At 49.7% G+C, this 21473-nt stretch overlaps 2 long non-coding RNA genes across 4 annotated transcripts; both read left to right on the forward strand.

Moving 5' to 3' along the window:
* Positions 1 to 3998: 3998 nt before the first annotated feature.
* LOC119242626 (uncharacterized) lies at positions 3999 to 13443 on the forward strand. Of its 3 annotated transcripts, none has more exons than XR_005124528.2 (3): positions 3999 to 5547; positions 6032 to 6128; positions 12341 to 13443. It is a non-coding gene; the product is annotated as an uncharacterized LOC119242626 (long non-coding RNA). The 3 variants fall into 3 exon arrangements; XR_005124529.2 differs by lacking the exon at positions 12341 to 13443 and adding an exon at positions 10523 to 12332; XR_005124527.2 differs by lacking the exon at positions 12341 to 13443 and adding an exon at positions 8829 to 10403.
* Positions 13444 to 14531: 1088 nt separating this feature from the next.
* On the forward strand, positions 14532 to 21464 carry LOC119242625 (uncharacterized). The gene is made up of 3 exons (XR_005124526.2): positions 14532 to 14703; positions 15578 to 15718; positions 21343 to 21464. It is a non-coding gene; the product is annotated as an uncharacterized LOC119242625 (long non-coding RNA).
* Positions 21465 to 21473: the final 9 nt, after the last annotated feature.

Genomic DNA, 21473 nt, shown 5'->3' on the forward strand with positions numbered 1-21473 from the left:
TAATGAGATTATTGGTGGGAACAAGACCTGTGACCCAGTCTTTCTAGGTCGTCTGAGGCTGCTCACCTGGAATATGGAGTTCACAGGGGTGCCTGGAGAAGTCGGTCAGTCTTCAGTGTGCCGGGCTAAGGAATCTGGACTTGACATTTAGGTTTCCTCAGGAACCAAAGAGTATCCGGGAAGACCAGCTGGGAATCAGTCTGTCTCTGAAGTCCTAGACTATATGCATTAGAGAAGAAGCAAGTGGCAGGGAAGGGGAGAAAAGAGGATCGCTGGAGGTGATGGGAGGCAGCATGGGCGCTAGAGGAAGGAGCTGACCTGGAGGACATGCCAAGGGTAAATGGATCAGGGGGGACAGATGAAAGGCACATCTAAGACATGGAAGGTTCTGGAGATAAGTAAGCATTACATGAGATGTCTGGAGTATGTTCTCCTCTGGCTGACGGGCCTTTATCTGTGTTCTGAGAACAGCTTGTATGAGGGGATGGCACATGAGAAGGAATGAGGGAGGAATTCTTCCGGGAACTTTCAAAAGTCTGGCTGATTCCCTTCTAGAGCTGATCACAGCTATCAAGCTGTTGGCGTTTGCTAGAAGAATTTTAACACCAACCATACATGGAGTGCCACACCCCCCGGGTGGACCTGGGATCACATCCTCCCTTTATGGTGCTTTCCTGTTGTGATTTTCCCAAACCTGTGGTCTTCAAGTATTCGTCGCCTGCCATGTCACCCTTTCCGTCAGTCCCCTAACCCAGGCCCCTGCACACACTTTCCCCTCAGGCATCAGTCATGAAGGCTCTTCTGTGTGGGCAGCCTCTTGTCTCCTCTCAGCTCTCAGGTGCCCTACCTCCAGGCCTCACTCGGCACCAGAGCATTTCTTTTTTCTTTCAGTAGTCCCCCTAGCTCTCCTACTGCCACATCACCCGTGGACCATCACTGTGTTTTCCTCTCCTGTCTCGCCCCCCTCACTCTCCTTCCTTTGCTGTGCACCTCAGCTCTGTGGTCAGTTTGCTAGTTTTGTCTTTTTCTTGATTGTTTTTTTTTTTGCTTTCTCTATATTCCACATATCAGTGAGACCGTCTGGTATTTATCTTCTTCCTTCTGACTCCATGGGCTAGTGTACCCTTCCAGCTCCATCCTTGTTACCGCAGATGGCGCGAGTTTGTCTTTCTTGATGCCTGAGTAACATTTCATCGCGTGCCACTGCACCGGAGCATTTATGAAGAACATCCCTGGGAAGAGCCCAGCAGGAGTGGACCTGCCTCAGCTGTGTCAGTCTTTGGTGTCAGCTGTCCTGAGCCTCCCTGCTCTGTCCTCAGTCCTCTCCGGGGTCTTCCCTCTCACCAGCTGGCCTGTGACCTCCAAGTGTGTCCCCCACTCGTTTATAGTGACTTCTTGCTTTCGTTCATTGGAACTGAGGCCTTGGACATGGGTCTCCGGACCTGTTTTTCCGGACATTTCTGTACATTGGTATCCTCCTCTTTGCATGAGCAAGTGAAGGCAGCCCTCTTTATTCTATCGCTTGTTCTCACCCTTCCCAGCCTGCTCTGCGGGAGGCTGCGCCTCCCATGCTGTCTCTTGACATCGTCAGGGCATTAGGAGAGACTCTGAGAAGCAGAGTGCCTGTGTTCCCCTGAAGAGGGAAAGTTGTACTTCCCAGAAGAGGGGAGTTGTTGCACCTCCCAAAGAAGATCTGAACTAGGGAGTCTCCATGACAAAGCCTGCTAAAGGTCTCCTCTTTGTTCCTGGTTAATGCTGAAGTAAGTTAGTTATTCATTGGCCTGTGAAAACCTAATTGGGACCCAGGTGACAATTGGCTTATTGTTCTTATGCATGAACTGTCACAAAAGAAGTAAAAATTGTTAAAGATATAGTTAGGAAAGAAATTTTTTGGCCCTGAGAACTATGGAGAACAAGCTGCCCTGAACCAGCTGTGCTTGGAAACCATAGCCTAACCTGGGGGTACCTGTTTGGGGCAACAGTACATCTCCTGGTGTATGTGAAAAGTTAACAGTGCTCAGGTTGTGTGGACGTTCGGTATTTCTTGTTGAAGGTTAGTTTTTTTCTTTTAAATATTTATTTATTTATACAAGCACTGGGTACAGTCAGAAGCGCGGAGGGTGAGAGAATTCACCAGAGCCAGAGCAGGGAGCAGAGCAGGCAGAAGGACCGAAGGACACTGCTGAGGGGAGCAGCGGGCAGCAGGAGAGGTCTGCGCGCCATGTGGGACCCTCCTCCGGTGGCCTGGGAGCAGCCGGCTTTCGAACCGGCGCCGCAGAGGCAGCGGACAGCTTGGCAACCCAGTGCTCAACTGCTGCACCACCAGGGAGGCCCTCCATGTTTACTTTTGATGCCCCAGAAACTTTATAGTCATCCTTGGTATCTGGGGGAATTGGATTTAGGAATGACACCCCCACACCCCCAGCAGATCGCAGAAGTGCACGGATGCTTAAGTTCCATATGGTTGGCCTGGAGAGTCCTCAGCACAGAGTCAACCTGCTGACATCTGTTCACCGGACCAAGTCCAGCACCGCGAGCAAAAAACACGACCAGCGCGCTGATGCCCTGTTGCTGGGCTCTGCCCCTGGTGGTTCCCGCCCTCTGTGTTTACTCAGTTCCAGCAGGGAATCAGCTCCTCGGTGGCTTTGTTCTGGTCACCGGGTGGCGCCAGAGACCTGCACTTGCTGACCTTGCTTTTCCCCAGTGGTTCTCTGAGAAAGGGTGGGGGGCGCCTCCACACAGGGGCTGTCCTTCAAGCCGGGTGCTGTGTCTGCAGCGCGTCCACCCGGCGTTGTGCCCGCAGCTGTGTGGATCCGGCCCCGAATGCTGCGCTCTAGGCTCAGTTCCAGGCTGTCAGGTCCAAAACGCTGGCTGTCGCCCTGTGCAGTGCCCGCTGCTAGGGCGCGTCCCGGCTCCTGGTCCTGCGTCTGGCTCTCCGCTCCAGGATGGGGTCCTGCTCCACGCCTGGTTTCCCTTCTTACCCCGTAGGCGCGGCCCAGCCCCTCTCAGAATGTGGTGATTTTGTTCTGGGCACTAGGTGGCGCCAGAGATCTTCCCTAGTGTCCTTCCAGAACTGCCTTTTTTTCCCTGTAGGTCTCGGGGAATAGAGTGGGGGTGATGGGGTTTTTGGAGCCTGAGATCCTGGGGTTCACTCTGGGAAATGTTTCCCCAGACCGTGTTTCAGCAGCCCCCGGAGTTCCCCAGGTCGCTCCTCCACGAGACGGAGTCGTTACTTGTGTTTACCGGGCAGGTTTCTCAGGGGAAGGGAAGGGGCAGGTTTGCTGAGCGAGGCCTGCGCGGGTGCAGGTGGCAGCCCTGAGGAGAGCGGCCTCCGCTGAGGGAGGTCCCTGGAGACGTCCTGGCAGGTACCGGCCACCCGCCAGGAGGCTGCGCCCCACAGAGGTGAGAGCTGGTGAGAAGAGGCTCCTGCGTGGTCCCGGGCGGGCAGGGGGGCGGCTGCCCCGGGCCTGTGCGGAGCCTGCCCTGCCACAGCCCCTTTCTCCTTGGGAGGCGCGCTCCTCCGGGAGCGGCTGCTTGCTGCGGATGTTGGGCAACAGGCAGCGCTAGAAAGGGACCAGAGATTCCGGGGTGGGCCCGTCTCCACATCCTTCCCCTCAGGCCTGTGCCCCACTCCCTAGAGCAGGGACCCTGCTCCCTTCCTGCCTCCTGACAAGGCGCTGGCGCCTGAGGGTCCGACCTGCACAGCTGGGTAAGGGTCCTGTGCATGTGCTCGACCCCCACCTCCTAGTGTGAGTCAGGATTTGGCCTTGGGGCTAGTCCTTTCCAGTCTTTCCATTCTTGTCCTCCATCATCCCCCCCCCAACCTTATCCAGCCCGAAATCTCTTGGGGAGTTGAAGGGAGGAGGTCCATTTTCAGGAGCTGCTCCCTGCTGGAGTGGCATGTAGAGCTGGCCCTGCCTCCAAGGGCCCGGGAGATGGTCTCCCTGACAATCGTCCCTGAGCTGCCTGTTGGTGGTTCTGGAAGGAGGTGAGGGGGGCATCTGGACAGGCTGTTCCCCTTGGAGGGGTGAGCTGTTTGTTGGGAGGAGGAGTTTAACCTTGAGGCGCTCCCCCTCGCTTAGAAGAAACAAATTTGAGTAGGAGATTGTGTATGTTAAGATTTGAAGAGGAGAATGAGAAGTACAGCAGCGGCTAAGGGCCCTCGGTCACAGGTGAAGTTGTAACAGGGGGTCCCCAGGAAAGGGGAGGTTCCAGGTTCCCTGCCCCACCCAAGGGAGGGTGGAGCTGAGCAGGGAGAGGAGAAGCTGCAGAGGAGACTGAGAAGGAAGGAAGCAGGATGGCAGAACCTGTTTAGAGCAGGCAGGGTTGCAGGGTCTGGGCTGCCCCCTCCCTGCCCTGGAGCAAAGTCATTGGGGCCAGCAGCTGAGTGTAGGCTTAGTCACAAGCTGAGCAGTAGTAGAATAGCAAGTGTTGGGGTTGGGACATGAGAGCACATTGCACCAGGGACGCAGCCCATTTTTCGAGTGCCCTTAGACTGAAAGAATGTCGGTGGGATATTTGTTCCTCGCAGAGGAGCTGTTCTAAATCCCCTGTGTCCCTAGTTAGAGCAACACCCACCCTGGGAGCCCTGAAATGCTGGAGTAAGGCACAAAGCCAGGCACTCAGCAGGAGGGTTGGCTTGCTGTGTGTGCAGAGTCCCAAGGCCAGGGAAAAATACTAGTTTCTTAGTTTAGTTAGGGACAGTGTTGTGCGACTTATCACTGGGAGGCTTGTCAGACTCTCAGGAAAGTTGGGTGAGCTTTAAAGTAAAGTTAGAGTGAGGACCGCAGTCCTTCTTTTTATTTATTTATTTTTTAAGGAATATTTCTTATAATACAAGAATCGTGGTACAGGCCAGATGCTTGAGAGGGTGAGAGGATTCACCAGAGACAGAGTGGGGAACAGAACAGGCAGACTGACTGAAATACACAGCTGGGAGGAGCATCAGGGAGGCAGGAGAGGTCTGCTGTGAACATGGGTATCTCTCTGTCCGGGGATCCAACCTGTGCTGCAGTGGCCGAGGAGAGTCCCATGGCCTGCATCCCAACCCCTTGCCCCACCAGGGAGGCGCCATAAAATGATTTTTAAAAATATTTATTTATTTATGCATACAAAAGCTGGGGTACAGGCCAGAGATGCAGGGTGTGAGAGGATCCACCAGAGAGTGGGAAACAGAACAGCAGACTGACTGAAATACGCTGCTGAGGGGAGCAGCGGGAGAGACAGGAGAGGTCTGCTGTGCCATGTGAGTCAGTTCCCCGGCCAGGGATCAAACTTATCCTTCAATGGTTGTCATAGCTTCATAGTGCTGTACTGAACCCCTTGTGCCACCATGGGGCTCCTCACAACTCTCTTTTCACCTTGTGTCCTACGTAGAGTTCTGCTGGTGGCCATGTAGTAACTGTATATTTTGATTTCAGGAACCCTTGACCTGCAGAGATGTGCCCATCGAATTCTCACACAAGGAGCAGGAGGTCCTGGACCAGCTGCAGTGGAAATTGTACAGGGACGTGATGCTAGAGGCCTACAGAAATGTGGTGTCCTTGGGTGAGGAGAATATCCCTCTAGATTTCCTCATCTGCCCTCAGTGTTTCCTGTACCGCGTGTGGATGTGCTCCAGGGATGCCCAGAATTGTCGGATACATTTAGGTCCCTATTTTAAAGAACAACAGTGTGGGTTTGTTGGAAACAAAGTCTCATGATGTTTCATCATGGCTTAAATTTCTCCTGTCTTAGGATGATCTGCAGCCTGCACTCTGTATGAGTGCTCATTCAAGAAAATATGTGACTTAAGCGTTATTGCTACAAGCAAAATCCCAGCTTCTCTATCACATTGCTAGGACTCAGAGGTGTAAAAATGGTTCTTAGGATGTGAAAATTTCAATGATTTCTGGTAAAGGTGCTGTCAGAAAATGTATTTGCAGTGATCCTTTTCCAGAACCTTCTATACTGTCCCCTCTACTGAATACAATACTGTATTAGGAATTTGAGAATCTTCAGGCCATCTCATATCACCGGTCCTAATAAACAGGTCTTGCTGTGTCTACGCCCGAGCTGGTCATCTTGTTGGAGCAAAAAAATGGAGCCCTGGGATGTGAAGAGAAGTGTAGATTCCGTCCTCCTCCCAGGTAGGTGGAATGAATATGGCAGAGGACACAGCTGGTCCACAGGAACGCATCCATCCATCCTAAATGTCTGGGGAGCTCTGTTTCAGGGGTTGCAGACATGCTCCTGTTTTGTCTTGGAGGCTTAGTCTTGCTCTCCCTGGGGGTGTCTCCTCTCTGACACTTGAGGCCTCTGCCTTTCCTTCTTACTGAATTGAACTTAGGTTTTATCCATTTTGTTCATCTTTCATACTCCAGACTTCCTTTCATAGAGAAGCACCTGCTTTTTGGCCATAATGTTCTATTTATTTTTTTCTTATTTTTTTTAATGTCTTCCTTTTTGCCAATACGGAGCTAAAATTGTTCTTTTTCTAATTCCTAGAGGTGTGAAGTTATGTTGCTCAACTGAGATTCTCTCTTATTGCTAGTGTAATTGTTTAATGCTTTAAATTTACCTCTTAGTACTGTTTTCTCAATCACATGTTTTGGGGAGTTTTCTCTGTTGCAATGTTTTCTCAGTATTGCTTAGTTTTTTGGAATCAAGGAACCATGGGTGTACCTCACTCTTCGTGATTCAGGGAAAAGATTCTCATATCCTCAAATGTCTGTCACCACCATACCCAGCACCAGTGCATTGTGGGCTTCTACATAAATCTTTGAATCCCCTGCCACTTTTGTACCCACACCCACTGTCCTTCCCTCTTTGTACACTCATTCTGCAGTCCTATTTCTAGAGTTTATTTTGGTTTGTATTGTCAGATTCTTTGCCTTGTTTTTCCAAAGTCCAAATAGGAGTGAATTCATCCAGTTAGTCTTTCTCCTTCTGATTCTTTTCACTGAGCATAATCCTCCCCAGCATTCCATTGTTGTTGTTGCACATGGCCAGATGTATCCTTTCTCATAGCTCAGTAGTATTTCATCCTGTCTATATACCACACCTTTCATTTCGAATTCTTTTTCACCCCTGTTTGTCAACTCTGATTCCTGAATTTATAACATTATTTTCCTTCCCATTGCAATTGGGCCTTGAACCTCCCCTTGATTTTATTGCTTTCATCTTCTGCATTGAGTTCTGTCTTCGTTTGCGGCACACTTTCAGGACCACATCTTAGTGTATAGGTAATATTACAATGACTTCTCAATACAGGTAATTTTCTGTTATTTTCTGGGGTCATTCTTTTCATTCTGTGATGCTTTAGACTCAGATCATATCATTAGAGTGATCCACACGGCTCCATTTTCATGATTAGTCTTCTCAGAATGTAGTTCCATCCTTACATTCCACATGGTGCGCTGAAACCTATGTTGAGTGTCATATAGTTAAGATTGAATTGGTGTTATTTTTAATTCATTCAGACACATTTGTCATTGTGTTGTGGACTTTTATTTACTTCAAAGTATTACTGAAAGGGAGGTGTTAACTATTAAAGAATGATTCCTGGGCCTCCCGGTGGCACAGCGTTTGAGCGCTGGGTTGCGAAGCTGCCCGCGGCCTCTGTAGCGCCGGTTCGATGCCCGGCTGCTCCCTGGCCACCAGAGGAGGGTCCCACATGGCGCGCAGACCTCTCCTGCTGCCCGCTGCTCCCCTCAGCAGTGTGCTTCAGTCCTTCTGCCTGTTCTGCTCCCCGCTCTGGCTCTGGTGAATTCTCTCACCCTCCCGCGCTTCTGACTGTACCCAGTGCATGTATAAACAAAACAAACAAACAAACAAATAAATAAATAAAAACATGCCTCTATTTAAAAAAAAATAATGATTCCTCTATTCTCAGTCGTTTTATTTTTTTAAATTTTTTAAAGATTTATTTATTATTTATTCAAGCACGGGGTACAGTCAGAAGCACCGGAGGGTGAGAGAATTCACCAGAACCAGAGTGGAGAACAGAACAGGCAGACTGACAAAGTACACTGCTGACGGGAGCAGTGGACGGCATCAGAGGTCTGCGCACCATGTGGGACCCTTGCCGGCAGCCAGAGATCTAACTGGTACTGCAGAGGGTGCAGGCAGCTTTGCAGCCCAGCGCTCAACCGCTGCGCCACTGCAGATGCAGTATTCTCAGCCATTTTATACAGTATTTTTTTTGACCTTTTCTTATATGCTTTAATTCCTCTCTCCTTTCTTGTTGGTGATTTCCCTCCACTTTCACACATTTGGATGTTAATGGAGGTATATTGGTTTGTAATATTATTTACAAACATTGTAAAGCATTGTCATCCAACCTATGTACACATCACATCAGTCTCTGTTTTCATTTCTTTTCCATGTATTTTACGGTATCTTTTTTCTCCTGGGGATTCCATAGCATGTTGAAAAGTTATGACAGTCTTTCCTAAAGTGAAAACCATGTAAATTCAGCTGCATACCAAAACTCCACTCTTTAACATTTCGACCCCTACTGACATCACAAATTATATTTCATGATATTTGTATTCTCTAACATGAATCTATGATTTTTTTTTGGTGTCATATTTCCAAATTCTGAAGCAGAAACAATATTTTGACTATAGGGTTATATCTGTATTTGCTGTGTATTTACCTTTCCCTAAGGATGTTACCTATGCATAAGCCTGTGTGTTGCTGTCTCGGGCTGATGTTACCTATCCAAGCATCATGTCGGGGGTCTTTTATGGTATTCATTTTATGTCTGAAATATTTAAAGTGTTTTGTCTTGAGTGCTGTGTGTGGGCTAGTTATTCCTCGTTGTCTTCCTGCTCTGTCTTCTCAAGACCACCAGGTCTCCGTGCCACAGTCAGGTACAGAAGATTTGTTGCTAACTGTGGGACCGGGAAGAGATGTAATCGGCACCTTTGAGAATTTAGAATTATTGAAAGACCAGACATGTCAAGATACATGTGAAGGGCACAACAGTTGTTGCAATGAAGATTCCCAATAAGGGACAATTATCCATAACACACTTCCTCCTGTACAAAGTGATCCTGCGTGTAAACCATGTTGGGTCAAACTCCATTTTATGTCTGTTGCAGGTAGAGATAAATATGTTTCTGTTAGCAAAGATCCATGTGACATTTTTAATAAGACACAATCTCTGAGAAGAATGTGGGAACATATGGGAAGTCCCCTAGTCCATAATGCAAATGATTATTCAAAACATTGTCAATGTGGGATAGATTTAAACTTTCAGTCATGTCATTGTCAACATCAGAGAATTAGAAAGGAAGATGAAAAAAATCTACACAGGATCCTATTGAGGAGCCCTCAATACTTTTCTAGCATCATGTACTTCATGAGAAACTCTACAATTGTAAAGGATATGGCAAAGCTACTAAATGGTGCCCAAGACTTACTGAACATCAGAGAGGGAAACCTCAGAAGTATGAAGAGCATGGTAAAGCCTTGTATTGGCATCCACAGCTGACTAACCATCTAAGGATTCATGCTGGAGAAAAGCCTACAGGCATCCTGACTGTAGTAACACCTTCCTGTGCTGTGTCACCTTTCCTGATTGGAGAGTTCATACTGGGGAGAAACCTTACAGATGTGAGGAATGTGGAAAAGTCTTTAACCAACTGTCAGCCTTTAACGATCTTAGTCAGCATCACAGAATTCATACTGAGGAGAAACCTTACAATTGTGAAGATTGTGGCAAAGCCTTTAACAATAAGTCATGTCTTACTCGGCATCATAGAATTCATACTGGGGAGAAACCTTGGAGATGTGAAGAATATAGGCAAAGCCTTCTACCAACCATCACTTTTAAGTCAACATCACAGAATTCATACTGTCTCTAAAACTTTGCTGAGGTTCCACAAAATTTCCTTTAATTGATTAAATGACAGGCTACCAAATTTTACTTTAATTAAATGTTTGGGAAGCTGTGTCATAAATACTAGAAAACAGCAAAAACAACCATATTTAATCTCTATAAAAATTCTAGCCCTAAGTGATAATATTGACAATTAAATCATAACCTTTAATTGTCATCTCAAAAACCTTAGTTCTTCAGACACTAAAAGACATTATGTACCCAACATTATTAACCTAGACAAGGGCCAAGATTATACCCAATGCTAGTGTATAAGTACATGTTTTGAAACAACCCATTAGATTATAACTCAGTTACTATTAACCAAACATTATTTCAGCTAATATGTTCCCAAAACACTAAAATAATATAAATCATTTGAGTATACAAAATTTGTTTTCCTAAAATTCCTTTTTCAGATGTTCAACACTTTACTTAGCTTTGTTACTTTTAATTCTTTTAGACCTTTTAATATTTGTTTGAACACTTATCACTTTATTTTTAAGACCATTAAAATATCTATTTTTAATATATATATATATATATATTTTTTTTTCCTAACAGAACTAACCTTTTGTGTGACTTTGAGTACAATTCTTCCAGGGAGTTGACATAGAGCTAAACTAAAATGTGGAAAAACTGCTGCTTTGTTCGTAGGGTTCCAGAGACCTCTGAAAATGATGAGGAAGCTTGCCTCCATTGGCAGGACTAAATAACCCGGTTCCCTGAATAGAAAGCTCTGTCATAAAGCCTGAACTCTTTTGTCTTTTCGCTGCCATTAATGATGTACACTTCAAACAACCTGGACAGGACACCGATAAGATCCCAGTGCGTGCCTACGTTGGATACCCCTTTGTTATACTTCTGGGGAATGCCTCAGCTGCACGCATTCAATTGCGTGGGACTTCTTACTCCATTCATTGTTCTGGCTGCATTGTTACTAATTGTATTATCCCCTCTCTTGCTCGTTTGTATCCTGTTGTAATCTTACTTAAAATACCCCCTATGTTATGTTACCTGTTGATTTACATGATATGCCTTGGTATAATAATACTGCCATGCAAGTTTTAAATGAAGTACATGCTCTTCTTCGTCCTAAACGTTTTATTGCCACCCTTATTCTAGAAATTGCTGCTCTAATTTCCCTGGTTACCTCCTTAGCTACTTCCTCTGTTGCTTTCATTCAGGAAGCTAAGACAGCTTCTTTTGTAAATGACCTTACCAAAAATGAGACCATGGCACTCTCTGTGCAGTGGGACATTGACTACAAGTTAGAAAGAAAGATAAATGCCCTGGAAGAAATTGTCATTGCCATTGGAGATGAAGTTCAGCTGCTTAAGCAGCAATTATCCACTCACTGCCACGTTCAGTTTCGTTTCATTTGTGTTACACCTTTGCGTTATAACTCCTCTCTACATTGGAATCTTACTAAACATCACCTATTTGGCATCTGGCATGACAATGACCTCTCTCATGACCTTACATCTCTTCAGTCTAAAATCTCTGCTGTCAGTAAATCTCACCTAGATACTTCAGTCTCTTCCTTTGCCCATTCTCTGGCTTCCACTCTCCAATCTTTAACTCCTACTCACTGGTATCATCTTGTTCTCTCCTTCCTTGTTCTTTCCCTACTTGTCCTGCTTCTCTGTTTGTTTGTTCCCTTCTGTGTCCGCTCACTTCACTTCACATGCATCCAGTGTGACATGTATGCTTACCAACTTCGTTCTAAAAACAAAGGGGGACCTGCTGCACCCCCCCCTGCAGTGACCTTCAGGGCTAATGGCTGTTGCCATGGTCCCTGAGGTCCGGCGTGGGCAAGGAACCATGCGCGCAGGGGGAGAACAGCAAACTCCCTAAGATGCAGAGAAGCCGAATGCCTGCCAAGAGATAACGACCACCAGAAGCCGCCACAAAGATGGTTAAAAGAAATGCTGACCACCTGGAACCTTATCTCGCTTTCTCAAGGCCCACAAACTTTATTCTGCTACAACTGTCTTTCTAAAATCTTTCCTTTTTCTGGTCATTGATTGCTAATTAAAAAACATACGTAATTTAATAATTAGGCTAATGCAAATGAAACATTACTAAACACTGTGTTATAATAGAATTGTTGGTTTAATAATCTTTCTATTATGTGCTTAACCTTAGTACCTTTGATATTAACTGCATTATAATATAAATTTACCTATGACAATTAATTATGAGTAAACATAAGTAAGTAATAGTAGTAGTAATTAGTACAAAAATATAGAGTTAATAACCTGTCCAATTAGGAATAAGGCTAGGTCCAGGTGTAACTTCGGACATAAGTCACTGCCCTGTCAATTAAGCTAAGCCTATGAGCAAACTGATCTCTTTGATGTTCACTGTTCCTATGCCTTTAGAAAAAACATATATATACTGACCACTAACTTAATAAAAGCGCACTCAGATTTATACTCTCTCTTGAAGTGTGTCTGTTTGTCATTTCTTTAGCCGAATCCCTGACCACCCTGCGCAGTCTCTCAACCCTGAGACGGCCTCATCGTCTACTGCTGTGCTGGTCCGAGGCAATACTGGGGAGAAACTTTACAAATGTGAAGAATGTGGCAAAGCCTTTCACCGCAAGTCAAGTATTACTCTACACTAGAGAATTCTCATCAGAGAGAAATGTTAAAATTGCGAAGTCAATTTTTTTCACTTTAGTGTCTTTTATTCAAGATTTATTTTATTATGCATGCAAGAACTGGGGTATCTTCCAGAGGTGGGGGTGTGTGAGAGGATTCATCAGAGATAGAGTGGGGAACAGAACAGGCGATTGACTGAAATACACTGCTGAGGGGAGCAGCAGGCGAGACAGGAGGGGTCTGCTGCACCATGTGGGTAGCTCCCTGACCGGGAATCCAGCTTGTACTGCAGTGGCTGCGTATAGCTTCATAGGTTGTGTCTTAACCCCTTGTGCCACCAGTGAGGTCCCAACTTTGGTGTCTTTAACCAGAAGTTTAACCATAAGTGTCAAAATGATTAACCAGAAGTCAGATCATAGTAAACATCAGAGAGTGTAAAGCTGGAGTAACTGTAAATGGAAAGTGATGAGTGGTTTGTCCAAATATGAATTTTGAAACCACCAGATTTTCATACTGGAAACTTGAAAGAAGTGAAAATATGATTAAATAATTTATCATGCAATTTAGATTCATATTAAGATATTGCAAGACCGTAGGAAGTGAGAAACACTTTACATTCCTTAAGTCAGAAAATTGTTATGGCGCATAAGCCAACATGAAAACACTAAATATTAGCATAATTGAAAAGTCTGAGGGCCTTCCTGGTGGTGCAGAGAGTTAAGTCACAGCTCTATGAAGCTGTCAGCAGCCACTGCAGCATGATTTGGTCCCTGGCCAGGGAGCTAACCACATGGAACAGCAGACCTCTCCTGACTTACCTGCTGCTCCCCTCAGCAGTGTGTTTCATTCAATCTGCTTGTTCTGCTCTGCACTCTGTCTTTGGGGAATCCTCTCACCCCCTACACTTCTGGCCTACCCCTTGGTTCTTGCATGCATAAATAAATAAAATCAATCTTTAAAGAAATATATGAGTTCAAGACAATGATTTGGGACCTGTATAGTTATTTTCTTTGTCCTTTTTCTATCAACCATACTTGAGATATTGTGAAGAGACCTGATGAATTTAATTCAGCCCTAAATCACTTCACTCTATGGCTTTCTCCTGGTATGTACATGGAGTCATGTATTTGACTTTCATGCTTCAAACATCTAAGAGACCCTTTCCAGATGATGAGTTTCTTTACATCTTAATTGCTTCAATACATTTATGATGGTGTCATGTGTCATGGATGAAGAAAATCTAAATGGATATACTGGTTGTGGCTGACTGAAAAGATTGATCTCAATCACCCAGAGGAGTCGTGGACTTCATTGTGGGTATAAAAGTTAGGCAGAGAAACGTGCTGAAGTTCAACTCATTTCATTATCTCCTTCAGGAAATACACTATTAGTTTATTAATATCCTCATGTGTCTTCATGGTAATAATGGAGCCATGAATATTATTCGACGTTGTTGCCAAAAGAAATCTTCACAGGCATGTGATGAAAGAGCAGGTGAGCTTTTCATAACAGCGTGCAATTCTTGTGCATTCACATTAGCTAAGCACAGCATCTTTCTGTTGAACACCGACTCTGTGATCCAGATATCAGGAGGTCAAGATGCTTCTTAAATACCTGAATCTTGATTTTGATGAAATGTGTCTTGGTATCTGAGTCTTATTTAGACTGTATGTGAACTTCTTATGTATTTTTTTTTAATTAATTCATACAAGACCTGGGGTGCAGGCCAAAGGGGGTGTGTGTGTGAGAGAGAGAGAGAGATAGGGAGGATTCACCAAAGACAGAGTGGGGCGCAGAACAGGCAGACAGAGAGGAATACACTGCTGAGGGGAGCAGCAGGCAGGACGGGAGAGGTCAGCCCTGCCCTGTGGGTCGCTCCCTGCTGTGGAGGGGCGGACAGCTTCTGAGTCAGCGCCGTGCTTAACCCCTTCAGCCCCCGGGCGGCCCTGTTGAGCTCTCTTCCCTCAGAGCCCTGAACCCGTCTGGGACCCGCAATTTTCGCGGACCTCGCCCACCTGCCCATTCTCCTCAACCTCCACTCCTCCCACTTCCAGGCCGCATCTCCACCGCAACGACGGCCCGACGGGCTGCGCAGGGCATTGTGGGAAATGTAGTCTCGCGCCGCCGTGGTTCCCGCGGAGGTTTCTGGGCGGGGCTTCCGCGATCTGCGCGTCCGGAAGTTTCTGCGCGTCCGGAAGTTTCGGCGTCTCCGGAGCGCTGCGGCGCCCTGAGGTGAGCGCGGGGTTTGTCCCGGGAGGCCGAGCTCGGGGGAGCGGAGACGCCGGGCGGGTTGGGGAGCGGGGAGCGCGGGCGAGCGGGGCCCCTGCCCCGTGGAGTCGGACGCTTTGGAGCCGATTCCCGCCGGGGCGCGCGGGGGGCGGGGGCGGAGGCCGTTGGGGAGAACGTCTCGGCCTTTCCGGGTTTCCCCGGCGCGGCCGCCCGGCCCTGTCCCCGGACGCTGCCGGGGTCTTCCCGGGGCGGGGGACGGGGTCCCCGAGGCGGGGGCTTGGGGAAGCGCGGGTCCGCCTGTGCGCATGCGCGCTGACTCCTCTGGCCCCCCGAAAGTCGGGCGGTGAGGGAGGGGAGAGCCCGGCGGCGTTTCTCGGGTTGGGGGGGGCCTGGGCGAGATTCGCGCACCCCAGGTGGGGCGGGAGAGGCCCGCGGGTTGCCCAGGGAGGCGGCCCTGTGTCGGGAAACTGGGTTTGCAGGGCGGGGTTGTGGCGGGGAGTTCCTGGGGCGTTAGGGGCTTGTGGACTGAATTTCCGGGCGCGCTGCGCGTTCCCCCCCAGGCGGCGTCCTGCTGGCCGCTTCATTCCCGCCTCCCGCCCGCACGTGGGCACCCAGGGGACGCGGCGCTGTGGAGAGTCCCGGAGTGGAGGGCGGGAAGGTCGTCTCGCTGGAAGTGGAGTCCACACTCTGCAGCGACTCCTCAGCTCTGAGACGGTTGCTCCTGCGTGACCGTGGCGCAGGCAGTGGGCAGTGTCACCTTTTACTAAGTTGTGGTGAACCGTCCGCCCAGGCTCTGCCGCGCGTGGACTCGGGGCCCTTCCTGCCCTGCTAGAAGTGCCACCCGCTGCCACACGCGGTGACTCTCTGGTGTCTCCAGGCAGCGTGTGGCGGGCTCTGGCCAGGAGATTCCCGGACCCCGGCAGCCGCCTCCGTCCTCTGTGCTGGACCCCAGCGCCCCCCAGCGCCGCTCCCGAGCCCTCGCGCGTCTGTGAGAGCAGCGACCATGGACGAATCTCTGGTGAGTGACATGTTGGCTTCAGCTCGCGGTGCATTGACTATGCGGGTTCATCACCGACATGCACATTAGAAACATAGTTTTCTGCAGGGACACATTCCTCACCAGGGAAAGGTGTGGCGTAGGTCCAGGCCCTTCCCATGTCCAGCGTGCGTGGAGATGGGGCTCTTCCCTGGTGCTCCCGCAGCGCAGAGTCTGTACCTGGGTTCCCGTTGATGATGCTGAAGGTGTGGACTGTGGGAACAAGACCTGTGACCCAGTCTTTCTAGGTCTTCTGAGGCTGCTCACCTGGAATATGGAAGTTCACAGGGGAGCCTGGAGAAGTCGGTCAGTCTTCAGTGTGCCGGGCTAAGGAACCTGGACTTGACATTTAGGTTTCCTCAGGAACCAAAGAGTATCCGGGAAGACCAGCTGGGAATCAGTCTGTCTCTGAAGTCCTAGAACTATATGCATTAGAGAAGAAGCAAGTGGCAGGGAAGGGATGAGAAAAGAGGATCGCTGGAGGTGATGGGAGGCAGCATGGGCGCTAGAGGGAAGGAGCTGACCTGGAGACCATGCCAAGGGTAAATGGATCAGGGGGGACAGATGAAAGGCACATCTAAGACATGGAAGGTTCTGGAGATAAGTAAGCATTACATGAGATGTCTGGAGTATGGTTCCTCTCTGGCTGACGGGCCTTTATCTGTGTTCTGAGAACAGCTTGTATGAGGGGGATGGCACATGAGAAGGAATGAGGGAGGAATTCTTCCGGGAACTTTCAAAAGTCTGGCTGATTCCCTTCTAGAGCTGATCACAGCTATCAAGCTGTTGGCGTTTGCTAGAAGAATTTTAACACCAACCATACATGGAGTGCCACACCCCCGGGTGGACCTGGGATCACATCCTCCCTTTATGGTGCTTTCCTGTTGTGATTTTCCCAAACCTGTGGTCTTCAAGTATTCGTCGCCTGCCATGTCACCCTTTCCGTCAGTCCCCTAACCCAGGCCCCTGCACACACTTTCCCCTCAGGCATCAGTCATGAAGGCTCTTCTGTGTGGGCAGCCTCTTGTCTCCTCTCAGCTCTCAGGTGCCCTACCTCCAGGCCTCACTCGGCACCAGAGCATTTCTTTTTTCTTTCAGTAGTCCCCCTAGCTCTCGCACTGCCACATCACCCGTGGACCATCACTGTGTTTTCCTCTCCTGTCTCGCCCCCCTCACTCTCCTTCCTTTGCTGTGCACCTCAGCTCTGTGGTCAGTTTGCTAGTTTTGTCTTTTTCTTGATTGTTTTTTTTTTTTGCTTTCTCTATATTCCACATATCAGTGAGACCGTCTGGTATTTATCTTCTTCCTTCTGACTCCATGGGCTAGTGTACCCTTCCAGCTCCATCCTTGTTACCGCAGATGGCGCGAGTTTGTCTTTCTTGATGCCTGAGTAACATTTCATCGCGTGCCACTGCACCGGAGCATTTATGAAGAACATCCCTGGGAAGAGCCCAGCAGGAGTGGACCTGCCTCAGCTGTGTCAGTCTTTGGTGTCAGCTGTCCTGAGCCTCCCTGCTCTGTCCTCAGACCTCTCCGGGGTCTTCTCCTCTCACCAGCTGGCCTGTGACCTCCAAGTGTGTCCCCACCTGTTTACAAGTGACTTCTTGCTTTCGTTCATTGGAACGGAAGCCTCGGACATGGGTCCTCCGGACCTGTTTTTTCCGGACATTTCTGTACATTGGTATCCTCCTCTTTGCATGAGCAAGTGAAGGCAGCCCTTTATTCTATCGCTTGTTCTCACCCTTCCCAGCCTGCTCTGCGGAGAGCTGCGCCTCCCATGCTGTCTCTTGACATCGTCGGGGCATTAGGAGAGACTCTGAGAAGTGGAGTGCCTGTGTTCCCCTGAAGAGGGAAAGTTGTACTTCCCGAAGAGGGGAGTTGTTGCAATCCCAAAGAAGATCTGAACTAGGGAGTCTCCATGACAAAGCCTGCTAAAGGTCTCCTCTTTGTTCCTGGTCAATGCTGAAGTAAGTTAGTTATTCATTGGCCTGTGAAAACCTAATTGGGACCCAGGTGACAATTGGCTTATTGTTCTTATGCATGAACTGTCACAAAAGAAGTAAAAATTGTTAAAGATATAGTTAGGAAAGAAATTTTTTGGCCCTGAGAACTATGGAGAACAAGCTGCCCTGAACCAGCTGTGCTTGGAAACCATAGCCAACCTGGGGGTACCTGTTTGGGGCAACAGTACATCTCCTGGTGTATGTGAAAAGTTAACAGTGCTCAGGTTGTGTGGACGTTCGGTATTTCTTGTTGAAGGTTAGTTTTTTTTCTTTTTAAATATTTATTTTATTTATAAAGCACTGGGTACAGTCAAAGAAGCGCGGGAGGGTGAGAGAATTCACCAGAGCCAGAGCAGGGAGCAGAGCAGGCAGAAGGACGAAGGACACTGCTGAGGGGAGCAGCGGGCAGCAGGAGAGTTGCGCGCCATGTGGGACCCTCCTCCGGTGGCCTGGAGCAGCCGGCTTTCGAACCGGCGCCGCAGAGGCAGCGGACAGCTTGCAACCCAGTGCTCAACTGCTGCACCACCAGGGAGGCCCTCCATGTTTACTTTTGATGCCCAGAAACTTTATAGTCATCCCTTGGTATCTGGGGAATTGGATTTAGGAATGACACCCCCACACCCCCAGCAGATCGCAGAAGTGCACGGATGCTTAAGTTCCATATGGTTGGCCTGGAGAGTCCTCAGCACAGAGTCAACCTGCTGACATCTGTTCACCGGACCAAGTCCAGCACCGCGAGCAAAAACACGACCAGCGCGCTGATGCCCTGTTGCTGGGCTCTGCCCCTGGTGGTTCCCGCCCTCTGTGTTTACTCAGTTCCAGCAGGGAATCAGCTCCTCGGTGGCTTTGTTCTGGTCACCGGGTGGCGCCAGAGACCTGCACTTGCTGACCTTGCTTTTCCCCAGTGGTTCTCTGAGAAAAGGGTGGGGCGCCTCCACACAGGGCTGTCCTTCAAGCCGGGTGCTGTGTCTGCAGCGCGTCCACCCGGCGTTGTGCCCGCAGCTGTGTGGATCCGGCCCCGAATGCTGCGCTCTAGGCTCAGTTTCCAGGCTGTCAGGTCCAAAACGCTGGCTGTCGCCCTGTGCAGTGCCCGCTGCTAGGGCGCGTCCCGCTCCTGGTCCTGCGTCTGGCTCTCCGCCCAGGATGGGGTCCTGCTCCACGCCTGGTTTCCCTTCTTCCCCGTAGGCGCGGCCCAGCCCCTCAGAATGTGGTGATTTTGTTCTGGGCACTAGGTGGCGCCAGAGATCTTCCCTAGTGTCCTTCCAGAACTGCCTTTTTCCCTGTAGGTCTCGGGATAGAGTGGGGGTGATGGGGTTTTGGAGCCTGAGATCCTGGGGTTCACTCTGGGAAATGTTTCCCCAGACCGTGTTTCAGCAGCCCCGGGAGTTCCCAGGTCGCTCCTCCACGAGACGGAGTCGTTACTTGTGTTTACGGGCAGGTTTCTCAGGGGAAGGGAAGGGGCAGGTTTGCTGAGCGAGGCCTGCGCGGGTGCAGGTGCAGCCCTGAGGAGAGCGGCCTCCGCTGAGGGAGGTCCCTGGAGACGTCCTGGCAGGTACCGGCCACCCGCCAGGAGGCTGCGCCCCACAGAGGTGAGAGCTGGTGAGAAGAGGCTCCTGCGTGGTCCCGGGCGGGCAGGGCGGCGGGGGGCTGGCTGCCCCGGGCCTGTGCGGAGCCTGCCCTGCCACAGCCCTTTCTCCTTGGGAGCGCGCGCTCCTCCGGGAGCGGCTGCTTGCTGCGCGATGTTGGGCAACAGGCAGCGCTAGAAAGGACCAGAGATTCCGGGGTGGCCCGTCTCCACATCCTTCCCCTCAGGCCTGTGCCCACTCCCTAGAGCAGGGACCCTGCTCCCTTCCTGCCTCCTGACAAGGCGCTGGCGCCTGAGGGTCCGACCTGCACAGCTGGGTAAGGGTCCTGTGCATGTGCTCGACCCCCACCTCCTAGTGTGAGTCAGGATTTGGCCTTGGGGCTAGTCCTTTCCAGTCTTTCCATTCTTGTCCTCCATCATCCCCCCCCCCAACCTTATCCAGCCCGAATCTCTTGGGGAGTTGAAGGGAGGAGGTCCATTTTCAGGAGCTGCTCCCTGCTGGAGTGGCATGTAGAGTGGCCCTGCCTCCAAGGGCCCGGGAGATGGTCTCCCTGACAATCGTCCAGCTTGCCTGCCTGTTGGTGGTTCTGGAAGGAGTTGAGGGGGGCATCTGGACAGGCTGTTCCCCTGGAGGGGTGAGCTGTTTGTTGGAAGGAGGAGTTTAACCTTGAGCGGCTCCCCTCGCTTAGAAGAAACAAATTTGAGTAGGAGATTGTGTATGTTAAGATTTGAAGAGGAGAATGAGAAGTACAGCAGCGGCTAAGGGCCCTCGTCACAGGTGAGTTGTAACAGGGGGTCCCAGGAAAGGGGAGGTTTCCAGGTTCCTGCCCCACCCAAGGGAGGGTGGAGCTGAGCAGGGAGAGGAGAAGCTGCAGAGGAGACTGAGAGAGGAAGGAAGCAGGATGGCAGAACCTGTTTAGAGCAGGCAGGTTGCAGGTCTGGGCTGTGCCCCTCCCTGCCCTGGAGCAAAGTCATTGGGGCCAGCAGCTGAGTGTAGGCTAGTCACAAGCTGAGCAGTAGTAGAATAGCAAGTGTTGGGGTTGGGACATGAGAGCACATTGCACCAGGGACGCAGCCCATTTTTCGAGTGCCCTTAGACTGAAAGAATGTCGGTGGGATATTTGTTCCTCGCAGAGGAGCTGTTCTAAATCTCCCTGGTGTCCCTAGTTAGAGCAACACCCACCCTGGGAGCCCTGAAATGCTGGAGTAAGGCACAAAGCCAGGCACTCAGCAGGAGGGTTGGCTTGCTGTGTGTGCAGAGTCCCAGGCCAGGGAAAAATACTAGTTTCTTAGTTTAGTTAGGGACAGTGTTGTGCGACTTATCACTGGGAGGCTTGTCAGACTCTCAGGAAGTTGGGTGAGCTTTAAAGTAAAGTTAGAGTGAGGACCGCAGTCCTTCTTTTATTTATTTATTTTTTAAGGAATATTTCTTATAATACAAGAATCGTGGTACAGGCCAGATGCTTGAGAGGGTGAGAGGATTCACCCAGAGACAGAGTGGGAACAGAACAGGCAGACTGACTGAAATACACAGCTGGGAGGAGCATCAGAGGACAGGAGAGGTCTGCTGTGACATGGGTATCTCTCTGTCCGGGGATCCAACCTGTGCTGCAGTGGCCGAGGAGAGTCCCATGGCCTGCATCCCAACCCCTTGCCCCACCAGGGAGGCGCCATAAAATGATTTTTAAAAATATTTATTTATTTATGCATACAAAAGCTGGGGTACAGGCCAGAGATGCATGTGTGAGAGGATCCACCAGAGAGTGGGAACACAGAACAGCAGACTGACTGAAATACGCTGCTGAGGGAGCAGCGGGAGAGACAGGAGAGGTCTGCTGTGCCATGTGAGTCAGTTCCCCGGCCAGGGATCAAACTTATCCTTCAATGGTTGTCATAGCTTCATAGTGCTGTACTGAACCCCTTTGTGCCACCATGGGGCTCCTCACAACTCTCTTTCACCTTGTGTCCTACGTAGAGTTCTGCTGGTGCCATGTAGTAACTGTATATTTTGATTTCAGGAACCCTTGACCTGCAGAGATGTGCCATCGAATTCTCACACAAGGAGCAGGAGGTCCTGGACCAGCTGCAGTGGAAATTGTACAGGGACGTGATGCTAGAGGCCTACAGAAATGTGGTGTCCTTGGGTGAG

This window comes from Talpa occidentalis, unplaced genomic scaffold (assembly GCF_014898055.3).
Source record: "Talpa occidentalis isolate TD23 unplaced genomic scaffold, MPIMG_talOcc4v2.1 talOcc4.1254, whole genome shotgun sequence".
Taxonomy (NCBI): domain Eukaryota; kingdom Metazoa; phylum Chordata; class Mammalia; order Eulipotyphla; family Talpidae; genus Talpa; species Talpa occidentalis.